General features: G+C 43.9%; 1 long non-coding RNA gene across 1 annotated transcript; it reads right to left on the reverse strand.

Annotated features, from left to right (window-relative positions):
• Positions 1–603: 603 nt before the first annotated feature.
• Positions 604–4,741, reverse strand: LOC106001832. The gene is made up of 3 exons (XR_001175860.1): positions 4,684–4,741; positions 4,003–4,446; positions 604–1,619 (listed from the first exon to the last, which is right to left on the reverse strand). It is a non-coding gene; the product is annotated as an uncharacterized LOC106001832 (long non-coding RNA).
• Between the last annotated feature and the right edge of the window lie 3,690 nt (positions 4,742–8,431).

Raw genomic sequence — 8,431 nt, forward strand, 5'->3', positions numbered from 1 at the left:
CTATTAATAGAGGAAGATAGACAGCTGTGGTCCTGAAAGCCTATAATTCCAGAAATAGATAGGCAAGACAAGAGGATGCTGTCTTCAAGGCAGCCTGGGTAACATAATAAGACCCAGTCTCAAAAAATGAAATAAAGGTAAAGAAAATTGACAGAAGAGTGCTGCATACCTACTCCAAGCTGAACATCTGTCATGTGTTACACATTTACCTTAGCCCTTCAATCTGAAAGGTAAAACCTATTAACAGGTTCATTGAATATGAAAGTGAACTAATTTATGGGTTATTGCAGTCCACTTCATCTAAATATGTAGTATGTAATGTTGAAATCAGATGAAATAGAAATATTTTCTTAAGTCACATTTTCCTTAATTTGGGCAGGGTCCTGAAAATTTCATGCTTCCCAAGCAGGCAGCAACAAACTTGAGCTATAATCTGAATGCTTTCTGCTTTATTATTTTTTGTGCCAATTCTGGGCTTGAACTCAGGAACTGGGCACTGTCCCTGAGTTTCTTTTGCTCAATTCTAGAATTCTACCTCTTGAGCCACAGTGACACTTCCAGCTTTTTTTATGTGGCACAGAGAAACTGAACCTAGGGCTTCATGAATGCCAGGAAAGCATTTTACCACTGAGCCACATTCCCAGCCCTGCTTTATTTTTTTTGAAAGGGTTTTTTCAATACTAGCCTGGGACATCATCCTGTTAATGCTTCATATTTAGCTGGGAAGAAAGCAATGTACCACCATGCACAGAATTGTCTTGGTTTAAATATGGGTCTCACCACAATCATTTTGCCTGGGCTGGTCTTAAACTGAAATCCCACAGTCTCCCAGCTCAGCATCCAACTTTGATTAGGTTTAGGATGAAAACTTTCACAATTCTTCCTTTAAAGCTTTTGGAAGCTACAGAGCATTCTTGTTATCTATACTTAATCTGCATGCAGTAGAACCTCTAAGCAATTCCTTTGTGTCTCTTCTCACTCGATTTTCCAGAGACAAAATATTACTAGGTGTCTCTCCTCTGACCTGGCCTCATACAGGATTTCTAGGGCACACCTTTCTATCCATTCACACACTCCATCTCTCTTCTTCCCATGCCCACACTGACAACGTGCCTTCTATCCTGTCATCATCAGCCACACATTAGTACTCCCTCCACCCGTGCTTCATCCTGCAGCACTCCTCTCAAATAACATCTGTGTTCTCCTCAGACTTTCATTCACAAAAAGGAGGCAAGCCAGACTCTCCCATCTGCTATCCTCCCCAGCCCTGCCCCAACTTCCTCCTTCCCACACCATTCTTAAGATCTGGCCTTCTACATTCTCTGATTTGCTATTACCATAACCCTCCTAAGCTGCAGGAACAGCTCAGCCTCCCTACAACCAGGATGGCCAGGCAGGAATCCACTGTCATGAAGTGGTCTTCCTCAACCAACTCTCCCCAGCCCCAACTCACCTCTTCTCTCCAGCACAGTCCTTCATTCTATGTCTCTCCAGGCAAGTACCCTTCACTGAGCACATGCATTTCAGTCTGCCCTACAGGATGCCACACTTCCACAGGTATGTCTGGTCACCTTAAGAGCAGACTTGTCTTCAAGATTTTAATTTGTACCTAGACCATACTTGTAAAACAGTATAAGAAGTCAAAATAACATGTACTGTTTTAGCTGAAAAAACAAGCAAACCAGGTTACTGGTAAAAATGCTAGAAGTCTATCACTGCTCTACCAAATTCGCTGAAGACCCTTTGGGCTTAGAAGATGTAGTGAGGAATCCTTATTTATGTAGTTTGGGTAGTGTCACCTAAGGTCCTAAGGCCTGAAAATGAAAAAAAATAGCAAAAAATTGGAGGAGGGTCACAGAGCAAGCCCAGGAGCTACATAGAATTCACCTGGTCTTTTTACGTAAGCAGAAATGTCTGAGGGTGGCTCAGGCCATCCCAGGGGATGGGGTGAGACAGTTTCACTAGCAATACTGGATGCAGGTTTGATCTAAAAGGTTTAAACTACAAATTTATCTAATTAGTTACACATTCTCCAGTATAATAAGCACAGGCCTAAGAATCCAAGTCTACAGAGACAGGATGGGCCAAAGATGAAAGCACAGATCTAGCAAGCAGAATCTGAGGGCTGTCAGTGGTGGTAAAGTATAAGCTTAATGACTGTACAAGGCAGGACAAGATAAAACAAGTATCAGAAGTATTTAAAAATTAGTATAAGGGCTGGGAAGGTGGCTCAGTGGTAGAGTGATTGCCTTGCATGCATGAGGTCCTAGGTTAGATTCCTCAGAACCACATAAGCAAAAAGAAAAAAGCCTGAGAGTGCTAGCCTTGAACTGAAGAGCTGAGGGACAGCGCCCAGTCCCAGAGTTCAGGCCCTATGACTGTACCCAAAAAAAAAGTTTAGTATAAATATGTATGGCTTCTAAATCTGAATCGGGACCTCGGAATGCTATGGAAGTGGTATTACAAACCTGAGATCAAAGGGCTGGTTTAATTCAATGAATAAATAGACAACAGATCTTTCTCAACAGAAGAATTACAAATGGTCAAGAAAATATGAAGAAATGGTCAACATAACTCGACATACATAAAATACAAATCCAAACTACACTCAGATTCCATCACCCCACACACAAAGTGACTACAATACCTGGGTAAGTGGATCAAGCGGTAGAGGCTTAAACTCAAACCAAATTAATGTCCCTCTCAAAACACCCTCTAAAAACACCAACCTAGTATGGGACCAGGCACCAGTGGCTCATGCCTGTAATCCTAGCTGCTCAGGAGGCTGAGATCAGCAGACCAACTTCAAAGCCAGCTTAGGCAGAAAAGTCCATGAGACCTATTTCCAATTAACCACCAAAAGAAGCTGGAAACAAAAACAAACACTATGGATGTGAATGTAAATGAATGCGGGTATGACATTAATCAGTATGAAAGTTCTTCAAAAACTTACAATGGAACTTGGAAATATACCTAAAGAAATGTAACTCAGCACATAATGCAAATATACACACTTCCATGGTTACAGTAGCATGAGTCACAATACCAATTTACGGAATCAACCTAGGTGTTCATCAACTGATGACTGAATTTTAAAATGTGGTATATATACAAATTGGAGTGTCATCCAGCCACAAGGAAGAATAAAATTTTGTGTCTTCCAGGAAAAAAAAACATATACAAGTGGAAATCATTACATTAAAAGAAAGAACCAAGATAGAGAAACACAGGTATCACATACTCTCTGCAATAGCTGTAGACTGAATAATGACAAAAGTGGAAAAATGGGAGGGGGTGGAACTTGTGTCACTATTTGAAGCTGGGAGGTTCAGGTGAGTGGGGAGGGGAAAAGGAGAGGGTAAAGGAGAGGCAGATCTAATTGAAGTACTGCATAGGCGCGTGGGAAGAAGGCAATGAATCCTTTCAATTATTTTTTAAAGGAGAGAAGATGTAAGAGAAAATATAAGCAGTGAATTTGATCAAAGAACATTAGACACCCGCATGGTAATATTACAGAGAAATCCTTTGGTACAATTAAATGATTACTACTTAAAGAGAAGCATAGGAAAAGAGCATTTGAGACACACAAAGACATTATTAAGTGCTTTGGGAAGTCTTAGCTAAGAAAATAAGATAACAAATAAAGAACATTCGGGGAGAGGGGAGGGATTATGTGCTGTCCTGCGCATCCTAGATGACTGGGCGAGGAGAAACCACTATTCAGATTGTTATATGGGGATTCTAAATGGCAAGAAATGATATAATTTAATTCGATGATAGGGTTGAGGCACTGCTCCATCCCTGCATGTGACTGGAGCCTGGGGGGGGGGGCAATTTATTGTGGTCTGAAGATAGGAGGATACAATCTGGCTGACCTCGTGATTTCTGTGGTTCTTCTTCTTGGGGACAACCAGCGCAGAAACTGCTAGAGCATCTCAAGCGGGTCATGCTTGAGGGAACACTCACAAGGCCCCAGGCGCTCCCGCGGGACAGATTACTCACAATCAATGCTGGGAAAGCGGATAATGGGAATAGTGCTGTGCAGAGGTCAGCAGAGAAGCCCAGTACCCTAAAATATTTCACGTCTCATTCCCTCAAGACTGATCGAATGCAAACGGTCGCTCACCTACTACCTACTTGTTAAGAGCACGGAAAAGTTCTAGGAAAAAGTGAAGCACTTGGCCCAGTGCTGGTACTTAAAGCCCAAAGGTTAACCATTACCGTGTTGGTGTCCACAAGCCTAACTTCTCTTCCTTCACGTTGAACTGGTTCACCTGCGAAGTCTTCATCCCTTTCCAGCTGGCTCTCGGCCCTGCTCCAGGGCGCCGCACTCCCGCTCAAGGGTAGCGGCCATCCTCCTGGTCACGTTACGACGGGACGAACGGAGACCCGGGAAAGGAGAGAAAGGAGATGACCGCAGAGGCTACAAGTCCCAGTCTTTGGCACCTGGCAAATTGAGCTCAGCCAGGATGGGAGAAGCTGCCTCCGGTGGCAAAGGCACACAGCCATAGCTAGGAGGCACTGGATCGCAAAGAAGCGCACGCGGGGAGCCATCGCGCTCAGAACCCGCACCGCCTGGTCCACCACCCACCGATTCAGGACGATCCACAGACACAACGACTTTCCCACGCCGCCCCACCTACAATGCTCCCGCTCCACACGCCAAAAGCCCGCGAGGCCTACCCAGGAAGAGGAAACTGAGCACACCAAGAACAAGGCTCTCGACAGCAAATCAGGTAACAGCTCCCTCCCACCTAGGAGGAGGGGCCTATGCCACACGCAGCACGTTAGGGTTACACCCACCAGGCTTGGAAGGCCAGGCCCGATACGTGAAATGTCTCCACCCACAGGAAGCGGGACCCTGAGTCTCCACCCAGCACTTAAGAAAGCATACCGCACAACTACCCAGCAGGCCCACAGCCCATAGCTTCCGTTTACCTTGCGGGAAGGCCTGAGTCTCCAAAGAGCACACTGAGGCACAGCCCACCGAATAAACTGAGCCACAGGCCAGCCAACTAGCAGCAATTCTCCTCTTGCTAATGGGAGGCTCTAAGTCTCCCACCCTCGGGGTACAATGCGCCCAAAGACCTGCCCTCTACCTATATCGTCCCGCCCCTACAAGTAGCAAGCTCAAATGGCCAGCCCACCACCTACAACTTCCCTCCCAACAGGTCCCGAGTCGAAATTCCCTGCCCAGCAAGTTGAGTGTCCCATCCACCAAGCTCGCTCAGCCAAAGGTCAGCCCACTTCAGCCAGTGTCCCGCCCTTAGACCTAGCGCGCCAACCCCCCTTCATCTTCCCTCTATTCAAGCAGTTAAACCCTAAGTCTCCACCCATAGTCCAAGACGCACCCAGTCAGCTAGTAATTGTACCAAAGGCCAGCCCACAACGTACCATGTCCCGCCCTTACACGTACAAGCACGGAAGGCCAGCCCACCACGTACAACGTCCCTCCCGCCAAGTGGGTGGGCCTCTCAAGTCTCCACCCACCAACCTGAAAACTTCAAAGGCCAGGCCTTCTGGTGCTTTGGCAATCCCACAGGAAACAGACGCTGCAAATCCCCGCCTTACACGGAGAAAGGCAGAGCCGAACTACAAAACCCAAAAGCCAGTAGACAGAAAACAAGGAAGGTCCTTTCCGCCAGGAAGAGGCTAGAACGCCACGCCCAACAAGTAAAACCTCCCCAACCCCAAATACAACGCCCTATAAACCAGCACACTATAAAGAACGCTCCCAAGTACTGGGGAGATCGAGTTCTCCGCCCAGTACACACACTCTGCAGGTACAAAGTCGCACCCACCAACGTTCAGAGTAAGTAGACATAGCTGCGCACTGGTGGCTCATGCCTTGAGGCTGAGAACTGAGGATGTCAGTTCCAAGCCAGTCAGGGCAGGAAAGTCCTTGACACTCGTATCTCCAATTAACCACCAAAAAGCCAGTAGAGGCAGAGTGCTACCCTTGAGCAAAAAAGTTGACGGACAGCACTAAGACAATGTGTCAAGCCCCAGTGAAAAATGAGGGAGAAGGAGAGGAGCCAGAGGTGTGTGTGTGTCTGAGGGGGGGAAGGGGGGGACAGATGGACTTAATACTTCAATCACAAGTAATAATACCACCAGAACGAATATAATAAAAATACACGATATTGGGAAATTTTATGTCGGATTTAGTTTTGTTTGTGTCTGTCATGGGGCTTGAACTCAGTACTCAGGGCCTGGGTGCTGTCTCTGAGCTCTTTTGCTCAAGGCTACCTCTCTTCCATTTTTAGCCACAGCTCCAATTCACATGATCAGTTGGAGACAAGAATCTCACCAGGACTGCCCTGCCAAGGCTGATTTCCAACCATGATCCTCAGATCTTAGCCTCTTGAGTATCAAGAATTACAGGCATGAGCCACCAGAACCTGGCTTATTTGTTGTTTAGTCAGCAACCAAAAATCGCATTAAAGCAGGAGCTACCTACATAATTCCTTACAGAACAGATATTATATACTGCAAAGCCCACCCTCCCCCCAAAAAGAAAAAGCCTGAAGAAAAAATGAGTAGAACTTATAGCATGAAAATATTAACCATAGAATGTTGCATAGGGTCTGGGAATGTGGCTTAGTGGTACAGTGCTTGCCTAGCATGCATGAAGCCTTAGGTTCCATTCCTTAGTACCACATAAACAGAGCCAGAAGTGGCGCTGTGGCTCATGTGTTAGAGTGCTACCACTGAGCAAAAGGAGCTCAGGGACAGTGAGTATGCCCGAAGTTAAGCCCTAGGACTGACAAAAGAAAGAAAGAAAGAAAGAAAAGAATAGAAAAAGAAAAATATGTTATCTAGCTCTATGTAAATAAGAGATAAAAATAGAAAATATGATGAAAATTATATTCATTAGGAAACTGCATATTTTATGAGTTTGAAAAAAATCAATCAGGCATAGTGGTGCATGCCTGTAAAGGCAGTAATCTGGAGGCTGAGACAGGAAGTTAGTGAGTTTCAGGCATATCTGGGAAACAGAGTTGAGTATAAGACCAACTTGTACTACACAAGCGTTTCTGAGTGCTAGCTCAAAAAAAAATGTCCAAACTCAATATATCAAACAATTAGAAACATATGCACACGAGAAAGATACCCATGATATATCATGGAATTAGCAACACTGAGGGATGGAGAAAACATTCCACAGTAGCAGTTGAACACATCAAAATGTAACTTGTGTTACAGATGGTTTCAACAAAGAATGAACCAAAAGGATTGAACAGATATCTAGAAAACACAGGACCCACCAAAAGCAAGAGTACAGTCTCTCCCTTTGAGAGTACCCACACTGTTAGATTGTGCCTCTATCTTTCTGCTTGTCAGCTTTATGTCTACTTCTCTCCTTACTTGCTTACTTACTAAAGTCCTGTCAAGTTTTCTTACAAAAAAAGAAGCAAGAATACACCCTCTGTGCAAGTGCATTAGGAATCTTTTCCAAATAATAATACACTATACCCTAACCCATAAAACAGTTCAGCATTGAAAAAGGAAAAAGGAAATACACACTACATTACTGTCTGACCAAAATAAAAAGGAATTGCACACTAGCAGGAGAAGGGTGTTTACAAATAGGTAAAAAATAAAAATAGACTCCTAAATAACCAGAAGTCTAAGGCAACAGTGAGGAAATGGAAAGAAAACCCATTGAGGTGAATGCAAACTGAAGAACAGTACATACAACCCAATAAAATGCATAGTCAAAGAAAAAAACATGTGTGACTGGAAATTAGATCTTGTCTCATTTTGTATAATAGGAAAGCTCAAAATCATTATGTAGCTCATACTGGCCTTTGAATCTCATGATCCCCTTGCTTCAGGCTCCCAAGTGCTGTGATTACAGGTATATGCCACAATTCCTGGTTTCAAACAAATACTTTTTAAAGATCAGAAAGTTATAAAAAGTTAAAACTACCAACAGAAAAAAACTAGACAAAGAAAAGCTAAATATGAAGAAATCAGAAAGAAGGAAATGGGAGAGGTAGAGAAGGAAAAGGAAAACAATTGTTGTTACTTTCGGGAGCTGCGGCCAGGGGTGGGGGAGCGGCATATGAAAAACCTTTCCTTTGTTCTCAATGAAAAGGCAGAAAGAAAGAAAAGGAATGAAATGAACAGTGAAAGAGAAAAAGTCACTAAAGGCAGCAAAACTGGTGGGAACCCTACTATAAGACTACATGGCAAGAATAGATATAGTTAAATGAAATGAGAAAATGTGTAGAAGGCTGCCAATGAGTGCAGATGAATCAAGAAAACCCTTAAAATCAGAACGTGTATTTAAAGATTAAACATATTGAACTTAAGGCTTCCAATAGAAACAGATCAGGTCTAGAAGACAATACTGAAGAATTCTACGAAATACAAAATTGCATCATCTTCTAGGGTCATACATACATAGCTTTTGAGCTTTTCTGCT

This window comes from Dipodomys ordii, unplaced genomic scaffold (genome assembly GCF_000151885.1).
Source record: "Dipodomys ordii isolate 6190 unplaced genomic scaffold, Dord_2.0 Scaffold470, whole genome shotgun sequence".
NCBI classification, from domain to species: Eukaryota; Metazoa; Chordata; class Mammalia; order Rodentia; family Heteromyidae; genus Dipodomys; species Dipodomys ordii.